This window comes from Bos grunniens, chromosome 2 (genome assembly GCF_055505025.1).
Source record: "Bos grunniens cultivar Pamir isolate PY7600 chromosome 2, Bosgru_T2T1.0, whole genome shotgun sequence".
Taxonomy (NCBI): Eukaryota; Metazoa; Chordata; class Mammalia; order Artiodactyla; family Bovidae; genus Bos; species Bos grunniens.
The window spans coordinates 90,378,200-90,402,930 of record NC_141166.1 but is presented as its reverse complement, the minus strand read 5'-3'; the positions used below and the strand labels follow the sequence as shown (position 1 = coordinate 90,402,930).

The 24,731-nt window shown below is 40.1% G+C and overlaps 1 long non-coding RNA gene across 17 annotated transcripts in view; it reads right to left on the bottom strand.

Moving 5' to 3' along the window:
* The window catches only part of LOC147378323 (uncharacterized), a 209,773-nt gene that overhangs the window by 94,936 nt on the left and 90,106 nt on the right, over positions 1-24,731 (bottom strand). The window lies entirely within an intron of this gene.

The following is a 24,731-nucleotide window of genomic DNA, read 5'->3' as shown; positions in this document are numbered from 1 at the left end:
CAGAGAACAGGAAACAAAATAAGAACAATGGGTTGGAAAAAGATTGCATAAGGAGTGTTTTTGCTAGTCCCAAGGCCTTTGAACACACAAGACTTCCAACAGCTTGGGCAGTAACAGAGGTTTTCCCATGACTGGAATTTACCTGAGTTATTGAAAACAGCTGCTTGGTTTCTCTTGGGTAAATTTCCAGCTTATTACCTTGAAGTATGGATTGTTTTCATTTTTAAAAAAAAATCAAGACCATACAACATTAGATATCATGATATATTCCTTGAAGACTTTGATATTATCTTTTAGATATTCAAACACAAGGAACTTCAATTTAGCCATACCAAGTTAATTTATTCTGTAAACAGTTAGCATAATCCTATAGCATTTTAGCAGCAAAACCAGAACCTCTGAAGTCGGTAAATGAGGGCTTGAGTATCAGCCATAATTTACATTTCCAGATTATAGTCACAGTAATGAAACCCTTTAGGATTATTAAAATGCATTTTGTACAGTGTATTTATTACTTGGCATTTCTTATTTATGACTCATAGAAAGGCAAACCTAAGTAAAATAAAACACAAACTATACTTTCATTAGAATAATGAGATACTATTCATTCTCTTATGCAAATACAATTTTATTAGGTTTTAAATGGTTGTGTTGGTTGGATTCTTGGGAGCAATGCTTTTCACTTTACCTATCTCAGAGGCCTTTCTTAAGCAAACTAATTTAGCATAAAGAAAATACTGTATATAGGTCTTGGAGCGAAACTATATTATTTAAAACACCTGTTGGGTAAAGGTTTTTTTGACATGAAAGTACAAGGAGCAAATGATGCAAGCTTTTCTAACAGAATTACTAATGACCATACTAGGGCTAGCCGACTTGGTCTGACATTATCTTAAATAATTAAAAACCATCCTCGCTTAAGTCAGAATGAAGGCCTAGAGAAAAGAAATAACCATCCAGCCACATCACCCAATTATTACCATTTCCCACTTACACAAGGTAGCAGAACGTCCATTATGAATTTTTCACTCAGAAAACTGTTCTCATTCAAACTAGAGCAAATTACAAAACATGCCTTCTTTAGAGTGCTTCACTTTGTGATGGCCTGGCCTTCTCAACAGGACAAAAGTGACCTTCCTTTCAGAGTCTCTGATTCAATCATTCTTCTCCAGTGAGTGTTTCCTCAAGCCACACCATCTTGGAGTAGAAGAGGACCAATGCGGTCACTTTATTCAGCCCTATTTAGTTATTTCTCTTACTGATAAGACCTCAGGGTATACAAAACTTCCCTACATCAGTGTCAAGTCCTGGTTCTTTCAGAAAATTCCCTAGGGCCCCTGCTAGGAAAAGCAGCATCCTTTGTGGTATGGCTGATCCGAAGCCTCTGCCAGTTCGTATGGCTTCACTGTGCCAGGATCACTTCCACAGAAGTGGGGCAGGCCCTGGAGTCTACCTGTTGAGAATACACCTTCACCCCATCATTACCAGCACTGGGATGGCCATAGTCACATAGGACAAAAAAACATCTCTGTACTTCAATTTCTCATCTGAAAAATAGAGATAAACATAATATTTACCTCAAATGATCGTCATGACAGATAATTCATATGGAGCTATGATAAATAAAAACTATTAGCATCATTGCTTGTTATGGCCTCCAGTCGGGCATCATCCATGAAGCTGAGTCAGGGAGGAATCTGATTACTTGACTCAGTAACTGTACTCAAAATTTTCCTTCCCTGACAGTCACCACCTCTGGACTAAACTTGGGCTCCATGTTTAGAACTCAATGCTGGAATTTCTCAGCATTCTCTCTTTCAACAGGAGGATAAATTCTTTCTGTTTATTTAGAGAATCCTGGTATACCCTCCCAGCCAGCTTTGCTGGCATGCTTACTTGGCTCAGGCTCTCACACCGGAACCCTCAGTATGCTGACTGAAGCCAAAAGTACTTAGGAAAGACTTCTGAAAAATAGTTGTCAGGTCATATGCACACAGTGATTGAGAACACTGACTAGTTAACAGCCTGCACTCTTGGGTCCAATGGCAGGCTTACCACTGTTGGCAGGAATCTTGCGCAAGTCACTTAACTTTTCAGTTTCTCCATCCTCATAGTGGATAATGGTACTAACTGTACCAATTTCATAGGGTTGACATGACTATAAAAGACGTTAATATGTATAGTGCTTAGAATAATACCTAGCAAGTATTTTTAGAGCTCAATATAGAATGTTAACTCTGGTCACCTGTTATCTTTGTTATAAAACATGATCATGCAGAAGCTTGGAAGGTTAAGTCTGGCTTTGAATCCCAGCCATCCCACTTCCAAACTCTACAATCTTGGATGATGATGAGGATGATAACTAACATTTACTGAACTACATGTTGCTGTTCAGTTGATAAGTCATGTCCGAAGCTTTGAAATCCCAAGGACTACAGCATGCCAGGCCCCTCTGTCCTCCACCACCTCCCAGAGTTTGCTCAAATTCATGTCCATTGAGTCAGAGATGCTATCTAAACCATCTCATCCTCTGCCACTCCATTCTCTTTTTGCCTTCAATTTTTCCCAGCTTCAGGGTATTTTCCAGGGAGTCAACTCTTTGTGTCAGGTGGTCAAAGTATTACAGCTTCAGCATCAGTCCTTCCAATGAATATTCAGGATTAATTTCCTTTAGGGCTGACTGGTTTGATCTCCTTGCTGTCCAAGGGACTCCCAAGCATCTTCTCCAGCACCACAGTTTGAAAGCATCAATTCTTTGGTGCTCAGCCTTCTTTATGGTTCAACTCCCACATCCATACACAACTACTGGAAAAACCACAGCTTTGACTATACGAACTTTTGTTGGCAAAGTGATATCTCTGCTTTTTAATATGCTGTCTAGGTTATCATAGCTTTCCTTCCAAGAGGCAAGTGTCTTTTAATTTCATGGCTGCAGTCATCATCCACAGTGATTCTGGAGCTCAAGAAAAGAAAATCTGTCACTGTTTCCACTTTTCCCCTATTTGCCATGACGTTATGGGACTGGATGTCATGATCTTAGTGTTTTGAATACTGAGTTTCAAGCCAGCATTTACAAATAGCTGAGGGCAGAAGAGAAGCAAAAGGCAAGGGAAAGGGAAAGATAAATCCAACTGAACTATGCACCTACCAGTTTATGTATGTTATCTCATTTGTATTTCACTAACATGCTATAAGGTAAGTATTTTTATTATACCCACTTTCCAGATGAGCTAAGATCTAAAGGAATTTATAATCACCAAAAGATACAGAGCTGGCAAGCAGCAGAATGTCCTCATTCTGCTATTACCCTATCCCCTTAACCACTACACCATATTCCCTCTCCATGTTACATAATACCCACCTTGCCGGGTGTTAAGAGGATCAAAAATAACCTAAGCGGTCACGAACAGCAGCAATTATAATCAAAGTGCAAACCTTAATGTACTTCATGGGAAGCATAAGATATTTCTGTGAGCAGTGAGTGCCTGAGGCTTGAGGGGTTAAAGTGTTGAAAGCACACTACAGTTCTCAAGGAGAGAATGTTCAGAGCCGGGTAGGGTCCTTACAGACTCGCACTGGGGGCAGGCCTGAAGCAGCACAGTCTCTGTGTGCTGATGAAAAGATCTGCCTCATGCTTCTAAAACAAGAAGTGCATCCACGGGCCCTCTAAACACCATCAAAAATGTCTTTTTCACATTCAGTGTGGTTTGCTGACACCACTCTGAAGGAACTGCAACACAGACTCCAGTATGCTCTGGGGACAACATCCTCTCCTTGGGACACACCCCTGCGGTATTTGCCGTGTTTGGTTTCAACACTGTTTAAAACACACTGCGTGCATATGGGCTCAGTAGTGTCTGGCTCTTTGCCACCCCATGGACTGTAGCCTACAATTCTTTACCACTGTGCCACCTGGGAAGCCCTTAAAAGACATCAGCGGCCCTAAGATGGGTGGAGACAACATGAGTGCCCTGTGGAGGGCCAAAAAGCCAGGAAGCAGGATTCTGGGGAAAACATGCCTTGAATCAAAAATGCATAGTCCTTCTGAAATTTCTTGCTCGAGAGTTTATAAAGGGAATGGGTCCAGCCCTCCTCGTTTATAACAAGGAGAGCTCTATAGAGCCAGGGGCATAGATGAACAATTTTGTTTTGCTGCAAGTGTGTGGACTTAAACAAATGAGATTTTAGAGGCTTTATAAAAGCGGGGAAATGGAAAGAAAAACAGTATATGGAAAACTTAAAAGGTTGGGGAGGAAATATGATACTGGGGAGAGGGAACAAAGAAATCTAAAGGGAGGTTTGAAGCTTTGCTTGTAATCTGACAGTCTCATCTCCCCATGAAACACTATAGGAATATTTACCATTATTTTTGGTATGAACTTTTTATTTTCAGAAAAGTATGGGCACGGGGAAAGTCTGTGACCAACTTCCATTCAGCCCAGAGGTTGCTCAAGGGGACCCAGCAGTTAGGAGTCACTCAAAGTTCCTTGGCTGAATATTTTTATAAAAAAGAGGTGGAGTTGGGGGGGGAAGGGACATCCAAGGCATGCCTAGTAAGGTGAACTGACCCACACGTCTAGCAAATTCCCTTTGATGGCTATCTGGAAGACAGCAGGGCTTCTCCCGCAAAATCTCGTTCCAGGTTACTTACTGCATGTACAAAGAAAGCAAATTTCAGACCAAACTCAGCAACACTTCCTAACAATTACTACCAAGTGGCTTGTTGTTGCTAAGTCGCTAAGTTGTGTCCAACTCCTTTGTGACCCCAGAGACTGTAGCCCTCCAGGCTCCTCTGTCCATGGGATTTCTCAGGCAGGAAAACTGGAGTAGGTTGCCACTTCCTCCACCAGGGAATCTTCCCAACCCAGGGAGCAAACACGAGTCTCCTGCTTTGGCAGGCAGATTCTTTACCTGGGAAGCCCTTACCAAGTGGCTACAGAAAACACTGTAAACATGTCCTTGGAAGCTTGGTCCTATGGCTCCAGGCAACTCACACCCACCAAAGAAAGAGCTACTTGAGGCAAGTGGTGACACAATCACCCAGAATTCAGCTGAGCTTCTGTTTGGATCAAGTGCACCAGGTTTGAACAGAAGACACAGAAAAAGAATCGGAGCAGGGTGCCTCTTATTTCGCAGCAAGGGTGGAGCTGTCAGGGGCCTGGAAAATATTTCTAACTAACCCACATATCTGGCACATGGCACATTTCATCAATGAAATAAAATTTCCAGAAGTTCTTAACCTGCTCATGTAGACTGAGAAAGCAGTAGTTGAAGGTTTATACCCATGGCCTTCAGAAAGAGAAGTCCTGATTAGCCTTTCAAATGCTACCTGAGCAGCCTTCTGATGTGTACTCTGGATTAAGTTACTTCAAATATTAACTAGGCATGAATTAAAACTAATTTAGACTCTCTTATGCTCACATATTATGGTCCACGCTAGAGTATTTTGAAACTAAATTACCACCAGTGTAATAGCCCACTGTCTTTGGTTCTGCAGCTAGTAAATAGCCCAGCTGAAACAGAAGCTTCATACGACCCAAAACAAACATTTCTATCACTAAAAGGAGTTTATGGTCCAGGAAGAGAAACTGACATGCATACAGATAAAACAAAGGAATGAGAGGAACCAGCCTTACAAAGAGTTCAAAGAGTAAAATTGGTGTTTATGTTGCTTTAAAATCCCAGCCTGCTTTTGCAGTGAATAAGACACCTGGCTATTCGTTTAGAAAAAAATTTTCTGATTCTTCGTCACATGATCCTCTAAATTCCAAACTATTGGCAATATGCACGAAAACATAAAATGTATAAATTCATTAATCCAACATAGTCCTCTTTCAACATTTGCTTTAATGAGATAATCACATATAAGAAATATATCTATGTACAAAGATGCCCACCACATCAGTATGTTAGCAAAAAATCGGAAACAGCTAAAAGTCGTCAACAAGGAATTGATTAAGCCAGTTAGTGTAACTGACTACAATGGACAACCAAGCATCCATCAAGCATATTGATGTACATCACTGCTGACATGGAAAGATGATCATAGTATGTTTTTGAGTGTTTATTAAGGCCAGTGGGGCAAAGGACAATATAGTCTGATAATCTGAATATAAAATTGGTACGCATGCATACATACCATGTGAAAGTTTACCTAATTATTAAGAATGACTTTCTCTGAATGATGGAATTCACAGGGAATTTTTCCTTCCTTTTGCTTTTGCAAATTGTTTGAATGTTTATGATGAGTTTATTTTTATAAGACTCATCAAGAGATACTATAGGCATGGCTCATAATACGGCTTATTACTCTGGGTTTATACTCTTTAAAACATAAATCAGTTCATGTCTTTCACCTGCTCCCAACATTTTAATAGCCTCCAACCAAATCTGCAATAAAACACAAATCTTTGTAAGGTCTAGCCCATGCCTGCCTTTCCAGCATTATCCTTCATCATTCCTCGCACCCCTACTCCGAGATCTTTGCCCTGCAGGCACACTGGCCATCACTCAACTCCTTCAGCACACTAGCCTCATGTCCCAGCCCACAGGAACAGCCCATGCTACTCCCTCTGTTGGGAAGACATAGTGACCCCCTCCACCTACCCAGCTCTTCCTTATAATCCAACATCAAGAGGCTGTCAATCCTTTGAGCAGGCCCTTCCTGACCTACAATCTAAATTCAATCTCCATTGTATCTTCTTCTAAAAATGAGTACTCTTCCACCTCAGCTTGTATCACCAGACATAATTATACAGATATTAATGTATTTCTTTAAAGTCAGATTTCTTATTGAGCAATTAGCTTCAGGTAGGATCTCCAGGCAGAGAAAGCAATGGCACCGCACTCCAGTACTCTTGCCTGGAAAATCCCATGGACGGAGGAGCCTGGAAGGCTGTAGTCTATGGGGTTGCTAAGAGTCGGGCACGACTAAGCGACTTCACTTTCACTTTTCACTTTTATGCATTGGAAAAGGAAATGGCAACCCACTCCAATGTTCTTGCCTGCAGAATCCCAGGGACGGGGGAGCCTGGTGGGCTGCCATCTGTGGGGTTGCACAGAGTCGGACACGAATGAAGCGACTTGGCAGCAGCAGCAGGATCTCCAGGTGTGACCACTCTACTCTACCACCTACCCAGGATCTGACACTTAGTAGAGACTCAATATAACTCTATTCAGTGGATAAACAAGCTGAAGAACAGGGTGGGTGGAACATGTGATTTTACATTTTGAAACAAAAATAACTCCTAGCATCTCTTATAGACTTTATAAGAAAGTAGTCTGCCCCCCCTTTTATTATTTACTCCTGATAAAATCCTATACAGTAGGTTATCATTATCCATGATTTGTAAAAAGATTAGAAGCTATTAAGTGATAAAACATAAATAAGAAAGTTTTTAAAAATACACAAATAATAAAAAATGTTGATGCTGTTCTTAAAACCAAGTTCAGTTCAGTTCAGTTGCTCAGTCGTGTCCGACTCTTTGCGACCCCATGAATTGCAGCATGCCAGGCCTCCCTGTCCATCACCAACTCCTGGAGTTCACTCAGACTCAGGTCCATCGAGTCGGTGATGCAATCCAGCCATCCCACCCTCTGTCGTCCCCTTCTCTTCCTGCCCCCAAACCCTCCCAGCATCAGTCTTTTCCAATGAGTCAACTCTTCACATCAGGTGGCCAAAGTACTGGAGTACTCTGTACTAAAGTACTAAAGTACTTTCAGCTTTAGCATCATTCCTTCCAAAGAAACCCCAGGACTGATCTCTTTTAGAATGGACTGGTTTGATCTCCTTGCAGTCCAAGGGACTCTCTAGAGTCTTCTCCAATACCACAGTTCAAAAGCATCAATTCTTTGGCGCTTAGCTTTCTTCACAGTCCAACTCTCACATCCATACATGATCACTGGAAAAACCATAGCATTCAGCTCTAAATCCAGGCCCTACAGCCTTCAGGAAGCTGGTTGAAAGTGGATAGCCCCACCTGAATCTGAAGGTAAGAGAGTGCCAGATGGAGAGACAAGTTTTATATTCAGACCCACCAGCAGAGTTTATGATAGATGACTTTCCTGACTACATTTTCAGATGACTAACCTGCTAAGCAGAACATCTACATATTGGAGCATTTGAGAAAAAGCTCTACAATCCTTGACAAATGTTTTTAACTTACAGATAAAAGTTCATAATTTGGAATTTGGTCATCCACCTGGCAGACATTAAACATCAATAAAAATTATATGTTCCACTTCTGGGTCTTAGCCTATGAAAACTGCTCACACATGCAATACACACATATACACACACACTTCACATACCTACCATCACACACTGTAGAAACATAACAACTGTTTTTCTATGAATTATCTCCTAAAGAACCATGGATAATACTCATCTACTAAGAAGAATAGCTACAGCAAACAATTCCTAAAAAGCATCTTAAGTAATACAATTTTCCAACTAAGCTTAAAATCATGTAATGGTACCTTCAATAAAAGAGAAATCACTCAAGAAGTCAAAGAGTAGTTGATTCTGCTAAGGAAAAGTTAAGAACACAAAGAATAACAAGCCACCGTTTGCCTCCCTCCATTTTTTCTCTTTTATGTCCCAATTGTTGTTGCTGCTGATAAGATAGTTGGCAAAACTAATACAATTTGTAAAGTTTAAAAATAAAATTAAAAAAATAAAAAAATATATATATATAGTCTGAGAAAAATTCAATTTTAGAGGCCCAGAAATATTGGACAAATGTATGTTTTAATATTATATGTTTGAACAAGAACAGCAACTATGTTTATTCCAAATAACATTTAGTCTCTTCATTCTCACAGGGATGGACTCTGAATTTTACTTTAGATTTCAAAAAGATCTGCTCTTTACAAGTAAGAAATTGGGGAATCCTTTCTGGAAAGACAAAAATTCAAGTGCAAAAGATTTGTCACTTAATTTATGACAGAAGTAGTTGCAAGTTGGCAACCATTATATTATTTCAGTATGAAAAAATTTATCATGTGATTAATTTTCCCCCAAATACCTAAGAAATAGCTAAGAAATTTAAATGTTTCACTAGAAACATCTTTCAAACACCCAGGTGCTGAATTTTCCATTTATGTCACTTAAATAAATGGCGTGTGTGTATGTTGTGTGTGTGTGTATACCAATATACCCAAAACATAATAAAAGTGAGCTGCAACTCTAGAAGCTACAGAAAGAAATTACTCCTCTGGAGATGAGATGTATCTCAAAAATAAGTCAATTAATACCAGATATAATCTTTAATACTCCACAGACAGTTTATCTCATTCCTTATGGACTGGCATCTACTCATAAATGATATTTCCCATATGTCAGAGAGGAAAGCTCATGATGAAATGTTAATAGACTATAGCGTTTCAATCATTTCTGGCTTCTTTTCTGGAAAAAAGGGAGGTCAGCATCATGATGAGGTTATTTGTGCAGAAGCCTTCTTTTTTCTAAGGTTTGGTTATCTTGCTTGAACTCAGTGTCAGCTGTGAACATCAGCAAAGTTTAAAGTTACTGAAATATTAATATTCAATATTTTTGTATTTCATGGTGATTACAATTGTACACAGGGAAAGATCAAACACCCTTGGAATTATTTTTCTTCTAAAAGAATTGCTGTAAATTTAGATTTTCTTTTGGACCTGGAGTGAACATTCTCTAGCAATCTCCATAGATTTCAATTTTGCCCCCAGACTGCTGGGGCCTCCAGGGAGATCAAGTAGCCTCAAAGGAGACCTGGAGCTCTTCGACTAATTTTGAACTCAAGATTACAGCTGCCACAACTCCCACCTCCCACCCCGTCAGCCCTGAGGAGCCAGGATACATTCAGGAAGAGTCTGTGAGAAATGGCAATCTTCCTCTATGGTACAGTTACATAAGGATGCCTTTTCGTATCTGTGTGCCTCTAAAAATAAAAGGCACCAAATACTTGAACCACTAGGCCATTCCCAAACTTGTGTTTCTCACTGGCCTAATATAGCCGTTCCTGTTCTGATGGTGAAATCAGTAAAAAGTAGTATAATCACAGTCTGTTAACAAAAGTACTGAGTCCTTTCTCATGCTGGGGCATCCTTGAGAAGGTCTCACCTAAGGAGATTGTGGCTGGCTGTGGCTGGCTGTGGCTGGCTGTGGCTGGAGCAGATTCAGCCACATGAGGTTTCTGACAGCCTGTCCTGGGGTGAGAAGCCAATCAGCCCATTCCCAGACAGACCTTGTTCTCACCAGCTCTCTGCTGAAACCTCTACTAGGCTGTTCCAGTAATTCAAGTTACTCAGCTCTCGAGTCAGTTCTGTTGGAGCAGTGGCCCAAGTTGCAAAACAGGTAATTTTTAAAAATATCTTCGTGGTAAAAGTATAAAAGGAATGGAATAAAAGGACTTTCATTTAAAAGCACTTATCAAGGGTTATAAAATGATAGAACTGACTCAAACCCAACTCTGAATAAAGACAACTCTGCATTTCTACTATCTCTAAGGAATGACAATCATCCACTAGATACTCAGAAAATTATTATACTTGATGGATAAAGACATATTAATTAACTAAAAAATAATTATGAGACATAACAAAGACAGATTTGAAGGGAAACTCAATAAACATTCTTTACGTGCCCTTGTACTACCCAGAAGTACTGCAAAATTGCATCTGGATACTTTGAAATGACACATTAATTAACATATATGTCTTCAGCACTAAACTGATAACTTGATGAAGTCAGGGACTATGACTATCTGGCTCACCACCATACTACCAGTGTCTAGCAAAGTGGCACACAGGGGGCACTCAATACATATTTGTTGGATAAATAAGTGAATGACTTTATGGTATAAAGAAACTTGTTATTCATAATAATAAGCACTGTATGGATGTAAATATCAATATCTCTTACACTGCTTTTAGCATCAAACCTATTTTATTTCTTTGTATTTATTTGAAAATCATTACATATTGTGGCAGAGAATTTTCTTCTTCTGGCCCCACCACCAGACTACATTCCCCAGTGCCCCTCCCCACCCCACCCCACCCCTCCATAGTTAAGACAGCATCACTAGGCTGAGTTCCAGCCAATGAAATACAAGTAGAAGTGACATGCATCACCTCTAGGGCAATACAGTTGAGAGTGGATAAGTTTTCTCCACCTTCTCTTACTTCCCCCACATGTGTAGCTGAATCAGAGGAACACAAAGTCCTAGAAGACAGTAGAGCCACTTAAGAGAAGAAGTTTGATTTCCTGAGTGACGATATGGACCAGAGCCCTACATTCATCTGTATCAAACTATGAAACAAAACAAAGATCAACTTCTATTATATATTTTATATATATTATACAGTTATTAGTCTATATTAACAATATATGCATGGATTAGGAAGAGAATGCTATTATTTATTAGGATGGTACATTCTCCCAAATATTATTTTAGAAAATTAATACATTTAGTATAAAACAGAAAACAGAAAAGTATTAGTAAGCAATCTTGGAAAAGATGAAATCCAAGTATCTTTCCTCCTTGGCATTTGCACCTATTCTATCTTCATTCTATTTTTATAAAATAAGTAAAGGGAATAAAATATTCTGGGAAATGGAAGTATGGATAATGTCAGTCTCAAATTCTCTGACTACAGATGCATACCATTGAGTTCTCTCATTATCTTCTAAGACAAAAATAGAATTCCTTTCCATAAAAGTTTTTTCACACCACTACATTCATATACCTACCTATTGATAGTTATCTATTGAAATAATCTTTTTTTCTTCCAGGGTTTGGCAAAATTTTAATCAGCCCAAAGTAGCACTGGTGGCTCATGTTCCACCACAAATTCTAAGCACCATGCAAACTAGTTAAACTGGTTCCTTGTAAGTGTGTTTATCCCCAAATCATTACCTATCTGTTTTCCCATCATTATAGGTTGATGATATAGGAAAGAAAATCAACATAAAATTTTGAAAATCTTTAGGCTGGAAAAGATTTAGCTTGGCTCAGGCATAGATACACCTGTGTTCTCTTAGCTCCTTGGAACTATTCTTCTTACAAGGTAATCACCCCTCTCCTTTTCCCTATAGGAAACCAGATCTATACTTCAGAAGTCTCAAACATCAGTCTGAAGGTCCAATATAAAAAATTACCTCCCACATACAAGACCCTAAGGAAATTAAAAAAGAGAAATAAAGTTTATTTGGTTTGGGCCTATAGTTGATTTAAGTATAATCATCTAATCTCATTTTATTCTGCCCATGTGGCCAAGTATGTATTATCACAGGAGTTGTATGCTAGTATTTAAAAGATATCCTTAAATATCTTAAACAAAACATTGACAAGTAGTGGACCCCTTCTGTTAATGAAGTGATTATTACAGATAAAAGTTATACTTGCAGTTTAGAAAAGTCTGAAAGATAAATGTAAAATTTAATTGGAAACAGAGTTGGAATAAATGTCAAAATAATTAAACATCAACTTAAGAAATATAACTCAAGTTGAGAATATTCTTAGATTCTATTCTCTTATTTTCCTGATAACTCAGTAGAACCAAATTCCTACCATTTTGGGGCAAAACAAAACATTACCTGATAGACTAGCAAAATAAGCATAATGTCTTCTCCCTAAATAAACCTTCCTATTTCAATCTCCATACAAAGTGTGCTTTGCTATGGACCAGTGACCTTAAAAGGAAGCAATATCTGACTAGTATTCCATTGCTGTTTCATTTCATGGATAAATCACTCCAAGAATGGCATGAATATGTAGAGAATTCCTGGCATGCTACTTGCCATACACACTTTTAAAACTTTTGGAAGACTGGACCTAGAAGACATATAAAATGCTCTGAGAGCAGTGTTCTATTTGCTGTGGACTAGAATTAACTCAAAATTTGATTGTTATTTAGACACCATGGAATTATGGTTAGGAGAAACTGGCTATAGACATTACCATATCCCCTGGGAGTACAAACCATCTCTACTCCACTTCCTGCCCACCCACACCCATCTTAAAAACACTCATGAGGATAAATCCCTCAGCCACTTACCTGCGTGAGGTTTTAGTTCCCCCATCAAGAATCTCTCAGTTGTAGGGACTACTGCATCTTCACCACTGGAGTCCTGCAGGCTGGTTTTACTTGGGGTTTTTGTTGTTGTTGTTTAGTCATTTCTGACTTTCTATGACCCCATGGACTGTAGCCCACCAGGCTTCTCTGTCCATGAGATTTCCCAGGCAAAAATACTGGAGCGGGTAGCCATTTCCTTCTCCAGGGGATCTTCCTGACCCAGGGATTGAACCCACGTCTCCTGCATTGGCAGGTAGATTCTTTTACCTGAGGCACCAGGGAATCCCTTTACTTGAGGTAGAAAAAGTCAAAGAAATCCCTAGAGTATCAAAGCTACAGAAGTCTTTGTATGTGTTTGGCTATTTGTTTGATATTGTTTTTCCTAAAAACTTAACAGGAACCTACCTGTTCAGCTAGTCCTTATGTTGTGGTGTCATGTCTGCACATGGAATATGAGGGAGGTTTCTTTCTCTTTTTTTGAGTCTAACTCTGCCGGTGCACGAAGGAACTGCAGGAGTAAGACAGCAAAGGGCTACTCTGAGTCCCCACCACGAAGGAACTGCAGGAGTAAGACAGCAAAGGGCTACTCTGAGTCCCCACCACGAAGGAACTGCAGGAGTAAGACAGCAAAGGGCTACTCTGAGTCCCCACCACGAAGGAACTGCAGGAGTAAGACAGCAAAGGGCTACTCTGAGTCCCCACCACGAAGGAACTGCAGGAGTAAGACAGCAAAGGGCTACTCTGAGTCCCCACCACGAAGGAACTGCAGGAGTAAGACAGCAAAGGGCTACTCTGAGTCCCCACCACGAAGGAACTGCAGGAGTAAGACAGCAAAGGGCTACTCTGAGTCCCCACCTGCCATGCCAGCACCCACGCTGGTCCACTTCCCACAAATGAAACTATCCCATGACTTCCACTGCTTCTCAGATCCAGTCCTGACCTGAGGAAAGGAGACTTGAGCAACTCCAGGCCTACATTCCACATTTCCATCCAGAATGTGAAAATACCCTTGTTTTAAAATATACTACTTAAAGAGAGGTTCACGTCATGTAAAGTGAACAAAGCACATCACAAAATAACAGGTAACATAAGATCCCATTAGTTTGCTAGGCTTGCTGTAACCAAGCACCACAGAGTAGTGAAACAGGAATGTATCGTCTCAGTGCTCTGGAGGCTGGAAGTCCAAGACCAAGGTGTTGGCAGGATTGGTTCCTTCTGAGAACTGGGTGAGAGAGAATCTGTTCCAGGCCTCTTCCGTAGCTTCTGGTTCTTTCCTGGAAATCTTAGGTTTCCTCAGCTTGTAGGAGCATCACCCTACTCTGCCTTCACCATCACATAGTTTTCTCCTTGTATGTATGGTTCTGTGTTCAAAGTTCCCCTTTTATGAGGACATCAGTCAGACTGGATTAAGGTTCTCTCTAATGACCTCATCTTAACTAATTACATCTGCAATGACTCTATTTCCAAATAAGGTCACATTCTGAGGTATGGTGGGTTAGGACTTCAACATATGGATTTTGAAGGGATAAAACTCAACCCATTACAGCAAATGAAAATGAAAAGATTCTATTTATGTATATAGTCATATGAGCATAGAGAAATGGATGGAAAGATATATAGAATATATAAACTGTTAAATTCTATTAACCAGCTGGAGGATTATCTGGGATTAAGGATTAGTTATTACTTATTTTATTATACTTTTAATATTACATCAACTATTAGAGTGGGCAATAATTTTATAATTAAAAATCCATTACAGATTAAATGTAAACTTAATAAAACATATTGCTGGCAAACAGAAATTTTCTCAAATTATTGCATTTCTCCTCTTTCTTTTAACCCATTTCTATAAAGTCTTAAAGTAATCATTCTATCTAAGAACCTAGGATGCAAAAGTCATATTTTGATGAGAAGAGGGAAAATCTGGATGATAACAAAGCCACTTAGTAGAAAAGTGGGGACAAGAGCTAAATATGAGAGATATGAGAAAGATGATTGCAGTAACAGATTGACAACTGAAAATCATTGGTCTGAAGGAAGAGGAGAGAAAAATTACAATATAAAAAGTATCCATGCATGAAAAAAGGAGTGGCTATCAAGACTGCTATATGTATCAAGACATGCTGTTACCATGTTGGATGAGTTGGGGATAGAAAATGAAACAGAGAACGAGAACAAAATAAAAAATTAAAAGACATGATCATAATGTGCTTTCCTGAATGTGAAAGGTATCTATAGGAGTCAGAATAATGTCCCCCACCAAAGACATGCACTCCCTAATCATTCAAAACCTCTGAATCTTATCTTTGTGACAAAGGGATCTTTAAACCTTGAGACAGAGAGAACAACCTGGTTTATCTGGATGGTTTCAATCTAATCTCATTAGGACTCACAAACAGAGAAATGCAGCACACTCATTTAGAGATGAAACAGAAGGAAGAGAGATTCCAAGCAGGGAAAGAACTTAACCCACCACTGCTGGCTTTGAAGACAGTGGAAGGGAGCCAAGAGCCAGAAAATACGAGTGGCCTCTGGAAGCTGGGAACAGCCCTCAACTGACAGCCAACAGGACAAAGAGTTTCACTCCCACAACCACAAGGGACTAAGTTCTCAATAACTTGAATGAGCAGAAAACAGATCCACCTACAGAATCTCCAGAAAGAAAGACAGAAGGCTATCAACACAGTGATTTTAGCCTAGGGAAAACAGTGTTGGACTTCTGAGCTTTAGAAATACAGGATAATAAATTTGAGTTGTTTAAGGCCATTAAGTTTTTGGTAATTTGCTATGGGAGCAATGGCAAACTACACACCACCCTTATGGCAGAAAGTGAAGAGAAACTAAAAGCCTCTTGATGAAAGTGAAAGAGGAGAGTGAAAAAGTTGGCTTAAAGCTCAACATTCAGAAAATGAAGATCATGGCATCCGGTCCCATCACTTCATGGCAAATAGATTGGAAGACAGTGGAAATAGTGGCAGATTTATTTTGGGGGGCTCCAAAATCACTGCAGATGGTGATTGCAGCCATGAAACTAAAAGACACTTACTGCTTGGAAGGAAAGTTATGACCAACCTAGATAGCATATTCAAAAGCAGAGACATGACTTTGCCAACAAAGGTCCATCTAGTCAAGGCTATGGTTTTTCCTGTGGTCATGTATGGATGTGAGAGTTGGACTGTGAAGAAGGCTGAGCACCGAAGAACTGATGCTTTTGAACTGTGGTGTTGGAGAAGACTCTTGAGAGTCCCTTGGACTGCAAGGAGATCCAACCAGTCCATTCTGAAGGAGATCAGCCCTGGGTGTTCTTTGGAAGGAATGATGCTAAAGCTGAAACTCCAGTACTTTGGCCACCTCACGCGAAGAGTTGACTCATTGGAAAAGACTCTGATGCTGGGAGGGATTGGGGGCAGGAGAAGGGGACGACAGAGGATGAGATGGCTGGATGGCATCACTGACTCAATGGACATGAGTCTGAGTGAATTCCAGGAGTTGGTGATGGACAGGGAGGCCTGGCATGCTGTGATTCATGGGGTCGCAAAGAGTTGGACATGACTGAGTGACTGACCTGAACTGATAGGATATATAATTATAAATACTTAAATGATGACTTTTGAGTGTTCCCTCTATTCAAAGCACTGTGTACATTATGAACATTCAGCTCTTATCACTGATCCTCCTCTGTAGGTTGTGTAGTCCAACTGTCTTTTTTTTTAAATATCAGTGAATTAAAGTCAGGGAAACAAAAACATCTGCTCTCTGGAATCACAGGGTTTTGATCTGGCACTACTGCAACTTACTCAAAGTCTCACAATTGATAAGTGGCACAGCCAATATTCAAGATCTTAGAGTAATCTCTGTGACAAAAAAGTGCTATTTTTCTAGCAGTAGGGATAGACATTCCTGCTTTATTCCCATCTCTGCTCCTGCTTTCAAGGAGTGAATGCTTGGAGTCAGTCGTGCTATGAGCAGTGGTGGTGGTTTAGTCACTAAGTCATGTCCGACTCTGCGAACCCATGGACTGTAGCCCGACAGGCTCCTCTGTCTGTGGCATTCTCCAGGCAAGAATACTGGAGCGGGTTGCCATTTCCTTCTCCAGGGGATCTTCCCAACCCAGGGACCGAACATTGCATTGCAGGCAGATTCCTTAACCTACCGAGTCACCAGGGAAGCCTACCATCAAGATGGAGTCTGCCCCCGAAAGGCTAGAGGACGTTCTAACTGAAGGTTCATTAAAACAGAAATTTTAGGCCAAATATTAAGGCAGTGCTGCGATAACCCAGGTCAGATTCCTCTTCCCAGAGACTCCTTCCTCTGAGTCTGTGCAGCATTTTCCCTCCAGCTCTTACAGCCTTCCTGCCTGCTAGCTTGTGTTAGAGCTGCTTACGCACATGCCTAATCCCTGAGTGTGGTTATGATTTTCTGAGCAATACTCTGAACCAGACATGCAGCTAGATGATTTACCTGCATTATCTCCTTTAATCCCCATTAACATCTATGTGATGTGTACTATAATTATTGACAATTTTGTATACAAAGAGTCTGAAGTCAAACAGATCTTGCAACGTACTCAAGGCCTCACAATTAATAAGTGGCACAGCCAATATTCAGGACCTGCTGTTTGTCTCCCAAGCCTGTACTCTTAACTTACAACAAAGCTTTTCAAGGATGAAAAAAAAAAAAAAAAGTTTATTCACTGGCATATTCACTGAATCCCCGGGGCACAGAAAAGAATAAATATTTGAAGAGTGGAAGAAAAGGGGCCATGAGTGGGAAAATATCAGAAAGAAAATTCTGACTAATGAAGGACACCATCTCCTTAAAATATAGCTCACCATCTCTCCCAAATACTAAATAGGAATAATTAGAGGGAAATGTTCCTATATTTACCTCCTATTTATGGGAACTACCTAGTATATATTTATATTAAATGGAAAAAAAAATAATACATTCTAATTTTCATTTTTTATTACCAATGTACCAATCCGAAAAGCAAAAATAGAATATGATACTAAAATGGCTAGGAGAAAGTGCACAGCCTAAAGCGCCTGCTGGCCAGTCTCCTCTTGTAACTCCACAGCTGTAGCTGTGAAGCCCCGTAAACCGCTGCAGTCTGATCACAAGGGGACCAGGTTGCCATGGCCTGCAGATGCGACTAAGCATACACACATCCTGCAAAGGTAGATGCTGATGCTTCAGGTAAAGGCATCACTGAATCCACAAGACATTTTGTTCTAACTACACATGTTCAGCATCTCTACCCTCTGCTCGATTACAAATTCCACGAAAGTAGAAACAATATTGATTTGGTTCGTGGCTTCATTCCCAGCGCTTGGCCCAGGGCAAAGGCTCAATAACCGTTTATGGAATGAATCCATAAATGAGGGAATATCTCTAGACTGGCATCTAGTGGATTAATTAGCAAAACAAGAGAGCAGTGATTACATATATTAGTTTCTGAGTGGATTCTATTAATGGAACATATAATTTACCTACAATGATACTGTACCAGTTTTGACTAAAAGGTAAAGAAAATCCAAGTAAAAGTCAGGAAATTTTTTATCTGATGTCACAATAGGCTGGGAGGTTACAGAAGTTAAGGAGCTGGTTATTTGGCTCTTCAGCAACATCTTCAGGTGTTGGCTTCTTTCTGTTTGTGTCCTCTGCCATCTCCAACATGCTGCCTGGTCCTCTGGCTACCTCCTCTCGTAATGACAGGACATTCAGAAGATTCAGCATCACCTCCTTACCCAGCTTCAACCAGAGACAATAAGTAACTGAAATTTCTTTTGTATTTATTCTAAGGATAAAAAAAAAAAAAAATCCTTCAAGTCCTGCCAACTGAAGTACACTCACAGGTCGAAATTACATTGCACATCTCATTCCGAAGCTTATCACCAAGAAGGTGGCTGGACTTGACAGAATCAGACTTACCAAGATTTACTCCCTGAGGACTGGAAAGGGCTGACTCTCCTACTGGTCATGGCCATCTGGCTACTAAACCAAACACATTTACTGTAGCAAGGAAGCAGTAAAGGAAATGGCGATTGAATACATTGCGACAAGAGTTCCAGCTTTGGACAATAAAAAGTCTAGATGGCCCTCTTTGGGCAGACCTCTAATTGCCAAGTCGATTCTCCAAACCTTCCTTTGCTGTTCTAAAGGTCAGCAGCCATGTTTCTGGCCAATAGCCTCTTTTCTCTGGCATAAATTTTGTCCTCAACAGAATTAGGAAACTGATTTTCGCTACTCTCAGGTCCTTCCCTTTTTAAAAAATCTAATTCCAATCTTCCTGGGGGGCTCCATATTCCTGACTGTTTAAGATCCCGTCCTGAATTCTGACTAATCATATATTTTGATGGGTAAAATTACCAAAACAAATCTGGATGATCCAAGAAACCTGTTGCAATGGACTGAATGTTTATGTCACCCCAAAATTCATATGTTGAAATCCTAACCCACAAAGCGATGGTATAAGGTACAAGACAGAGCCCTCATGAAAGAAAAAAGTGTCCTTATAAAAGAAACCCCAGAGAGATCCTTCTCCCTCTCCCACGTGATGTTACATTAAAAAGACAACCATCTAAATTAGAAGCAGGCCTTGGCCAGACACCAAATCTGCCAGAGTCTTGATCTTGGACTTCCCAATGCCAGGAATGTGAGAAATAAATTTCTGTTGTTTATAAGTTACCCACTCTGTGGTTTTTGTTATAGTGATAAGAATGGACTAATACATCATTCTAGAAATGTACTGAATCCTAAACTACCTCAACAGAGCAGGGTTTGGAGGGAGTATTAGGAGAATCAATCTTGTGTGACATGCCCCCTGCAACTGGTACAAACAGCACTGTTCTTTACCCAGACTATGCCCTCTAAAAGATCATTCTTACCCTTTATTTTTGAGATCTGGTATCTTCACCTTTGAGTAGATTATATGTCAAATATAGATTATATGTAAAACTATGCTAGTAAAGTAATACTCAAAATTCTCCAAGCCAGGCTTCAACAATACATAAACCGTGAATTTCCAGATGTTCAAGCTGGTTTTAGAAAAGGCAGAGGAACCAGGGATCAAATTGCCAACATCTGCTGGATCATCAAAAAAGCAAGAAAGTTCCAGAAAAACATCTATTTCTGCTTTATTGACTATATCAAAGCCTTTGACTGTGTGGATCACAACAAACTGTGGAAAATTCTGAAAGAGATGGAAATACCAGACTACCTGACCTGCCTCTTGAGAAACCTGTATGCAGGTCAGGAAGCAACAGTTAGAACTGGACATGGAACAACAGACTGGTTCCAAATAAGAAAAGGAGTATGTCAAGGCTGTACATTGTCACCCTGCTTATTTAACTTATATGCAGAGTACATCATGAGAAACACTGGGCTGGAAGAAGCACAAGCTAGAATCAAGATTGCCAGGAGAAATATCAATAACCTCAGATATGCAGATGACACCACCCTTGTGGCAGAAAGTGAAGAGGAACTAAAAAGCCTCTTGATGAAAGTGAAAGAGGAGAGTGAAAAAGTTGGCTTAAAGTTCAACATTCAGAAAACTAAGATCATGGCATCTGGTCCCATCACTTAATAGCAAATAGATGGGGAAACAATGGAAGCAATGAGAAACTTTATTTTGGGGTCTCCAAAATCACTGCAGATGGTGACTGCAGCCATGAAATTAAAAGACGCTTGCTCCTTGGAAGAAAAGCTATGACCAACCTAGACAGCATATTAAAAAGCAGAGACATTATTTTACCAACAGCAGTCTGTCTAGTCAAGGTTATGGTTTTTCCAGTGGTCATGTATGGATGTGAGAGTTAGACCATAAAGAAAGCTGAGCACCAAAGAACCGATGCTTTTGAACTGTGGTGTTGGAGAGGACTCTTGAGAGTCCCTTGGACTGCAAGGATATCCAACCAGTCCATCCTAAAGGAAATCAGTCCTGAATATTCATTGAAAGGACTGATGTTGAAGATGAAACTCCAATATTTTGGCCACCTGATGTGAAGAACTGACATTTGAAAAGACCCTGAGGCTGGGAAAGATTGAGGGTGGGAGGAGAAGGGGACGACAGGGATGAGATGGTTGGATGGCATCACCGACCCGATGGACATGAGTTTGAGTAAACTCCAGGAGTTGGTGATGGACAGGGAGGCCTGGTGTGCTGCAGTCCACGGGGTCGCAGCAACCAAACTGACTAACTGACCCTTTATTTTTGAGATCTGGTATCTTCACTTTTGAGTAGCTTATATGTCCCCAGAGTTTGAGAACCTGAACCAAATTATGAAGTCTGCGCTTCTCATTTAGCAGCAGGAACAGCAGTGGTAAACAACCTGCCCGCCAATGCAGGAGATGCTAGAGATGCAAGTTTGATCCCTGGATTAGGAAGATCCCGTAGAGGAGGGCATGGCAACCCACTCCAGTATTCTTGCCTGGAGAATTCCATGGACAGAGGAGCCTTGTGGGCTACAGTCCATAGGATCTCAAAGAGTCACACATGACTGAAGAGACTGAGCACAACAACACACCAATAACAGCAGCTGAACACGTGAACTGTGAAAGATCCCTCAAAGATACCAAGTAAGACTTTCACTTCAGGCCTAATTGAATTCGGATTTCTAGGTATGTTTCCTGCCACAAGACAGGGAAAAAATGATTTCCATGCCACTCTTCAAATTATACACCAAGAGGAAGAGTAGACTAAGAAATTTATGCCCAAAATACAAAGTAAGAATAATAAAAGTAGCAGAGAGAGAGAGCAAAATGTGTGTGTGTGCTCAGACTCTCACGGGCTGAATTAAATGTGGCTGTGGGTTGCGGAGACGCCTTTGGACAGGCAAACAGGCTGTCAGTCCCGATTACCTCGCTGGGCCTCATTCTGTTACTTCAGGCCCTCTGCTGTCTGGCTCTGGAGCCCTGCATCAGCCAAGATCCTAGCCAGCTGAAGAAGATTGAGAGGCAGGCCTCGCACTTGAGCCTGGGAACTGTCACTCTGTTTCTCTTTAGACTTGTGACAGGATACGCCTTTCCAACGGGCTGTCAGTTTGATTCCTGACTTGCCAAAGCAGCTGTGTGCACAGAGGTCTTTAAAAAATCATAGATAAGCACCTGATCTAGTCCAACCACTGATGACAAAAAACTGCCATTGCTTTAGGGAAAAAAGAGAGAGAAGCATAAAAACAATTAACTGGCAAAATTTACTTACTTTGTGCAAAAAAGAAAAAAAAAGCAGTTGCTGTGGAAACTCACACATTAATACTATAAATGATCCATGCAGAAATGAATTTGAAATTAATTCTACTGGCTAAGTTAATGTGTTGAAAAAGCACACTGAGTTGGTAGGTTCCTTAGGCTTCCATTAGATTAAACAATATTGAAAGAAAAAAAAAAAGCTCTAACTGGTACCAACTCATCCTGTGAGCTGCAAAGCCAAGAATGTTTCGTTGCCCATGATATTTTCCCCAGGGTTAATATCCTTCTTACTTCAACTAGAGAGACATTTAAAAGATCAACTCGTGGATTAGCACCTGAACATATTATTTTTTACTGTTTTAATGTCAGGGACAGGGATGAAAGAATTTACTTCACTACGACTATAAAGATTTTTTAAACTCCGAAAGGAAAGAGAAAAATTCCCCACAGGGGCGTGATGAATGTATGGCTACAAATTCAACATCCTTTGATATCACCATTGCCTTGTTCTGCTGACCCACACACCAAAGGAGTTTGTTTTTCCAGTTTCCTCTCCCAAAATGGACATCAGGACTCCTACTTCTCAGCACTAATTCCCCATCCTTCAAAACAGAGCAGTCTGAAAATGCAGAGAGAGGCACATGTCCTTCCATAAGAAATGAACAGAAGTCTATGACATATGGGGATACCCAGCTGGCACTAGCAGTAAAAAATACCCACGTGACAACACAGGAGACATAAGAGACCCGGGTTCGATCCCTGGGTCTGGAAGATTCCCTGGAGGAGGGCATGGCAATCCTCTCCAGTACTCTTGCCTGAAGAATCCCATGCACAGAGGAGTCTGGCAGGCTACAGTTCGTGGGGTAACAAAGAGCTCGACGTGACTGGAGGAACTTAGCATGCAAGCACACACGATGCAGTATGTCTAGCTTCAAGTGATCAGGGAAGGAAGAGTGAGACTGGAAACCAGGCAGCCTCAGGAGTCTCCAGATGAAGTTGTCTGGATTGCCAGCACCACGGCACCCAGAAACCAACAACCTGATTTGACAGCTGTGGTCTGCTTTGGCTTCTTGTAATGGCTACCATTACAACTATCTGTATCCTTTCTGTGTGACTTTGAGCTCATTATAATTAGCCTCTCTCTGACTCAGTTTCTTCATCTGTAAAATAGGACAAGTAATAATACCTACATCAAAGGACTGCTGTAAAGATTAAATGAGCTAATTTTTACAAAGCATGTATAACAGAGCAAGGGAAGCACTATGTGAATACTAGCCTCTATTTTTCATCCAGTAACATATAACTAGCTTAATCTTCTCTTTCTTTAATATTATTTACTTCCTACTGCAAATGATGAAGAAATTCCTATCATTCTATTTCCTTGCAACTGCCCTATTTTCCCTTTGATCTTAGTTATTACTTTCTTTACACCTTCAAATAAGACATTTTTATAGTACTGTGAATATATTCACATCTATTAGTTGATTTATCAGTTTTAAATAATACACATTGACTTCTGATACAAAAGAAACTCAGAAAACGTGTATGTGATAATTTCAGACTCACTGGGCCCACTCACAGTGAGGTGGACTTGAGTCAACACTCCCTTCGTCAGCCAATGTCCATATGGTCCCGCTTTGAGAGAGGTTCCATAGTGGCATTCTGGGTCCTCTAGAGACTAGCATTACCTCAGAGCTGATATTCAATAATCTCAACAATTTGTGTGTCTCTGTTTATCATATGTTTATTTATCCTATTAAAGATGGGAGTTTTCTTTGGAGAAAGAACAAATAGCAATTGTGAGAACTTTATCTAGGTATCTATGACTGTATAATAAACAATCCATAAATTAAGAAGCTTAAAAAAACACATTATTATCACTCACATTTCTATAACAGAATGGGCTGCAGTGGATAGTTCTTTCTTAGAGTCTCCCACACTTTATAGTCAGATAGAATTAGGGCTGGAGATATCTAAAAGTTTGACTGGGCTGAACATCCATGATGGCTTTTTTTTTTTTGACAGCTTTAATTTTTTAGCACTTTATTTTTTTTTTTATTTGATAAATTTAACGCCTTTTATTGCCATACCTCATTTTACTGTGCTTTGCTTTAGTGAGCTTTATAGATACATGTTTGTTTTTTTTTTCCTTGTTAATTTTCTGTTTAGTTGATCTATCCATAAGTGTGAGTGGGGTATTAAAGTCTCCCACTATTATTGTGTTATTGTTAATTTCTCCTTTCATACTTGTTAGGATTTGTCTTACATACTGCGGTGCTCCCATGTTGGGTGGATATATATTTATAATTGTTATATCTTCTTCTTGGATTGATCCTTTGATCATTATGTAGTGACCTTCTTTGTCTCTTTTCACAGCCTTTGTTTTAAAGTCTAATTTATCTGATACGAGTATTGTGACTCCTGCTTTCTTTTGGTCCCAATTTGCATGGAAAATCTTTTTCCAGCCCTTCACTTTCAGTCTG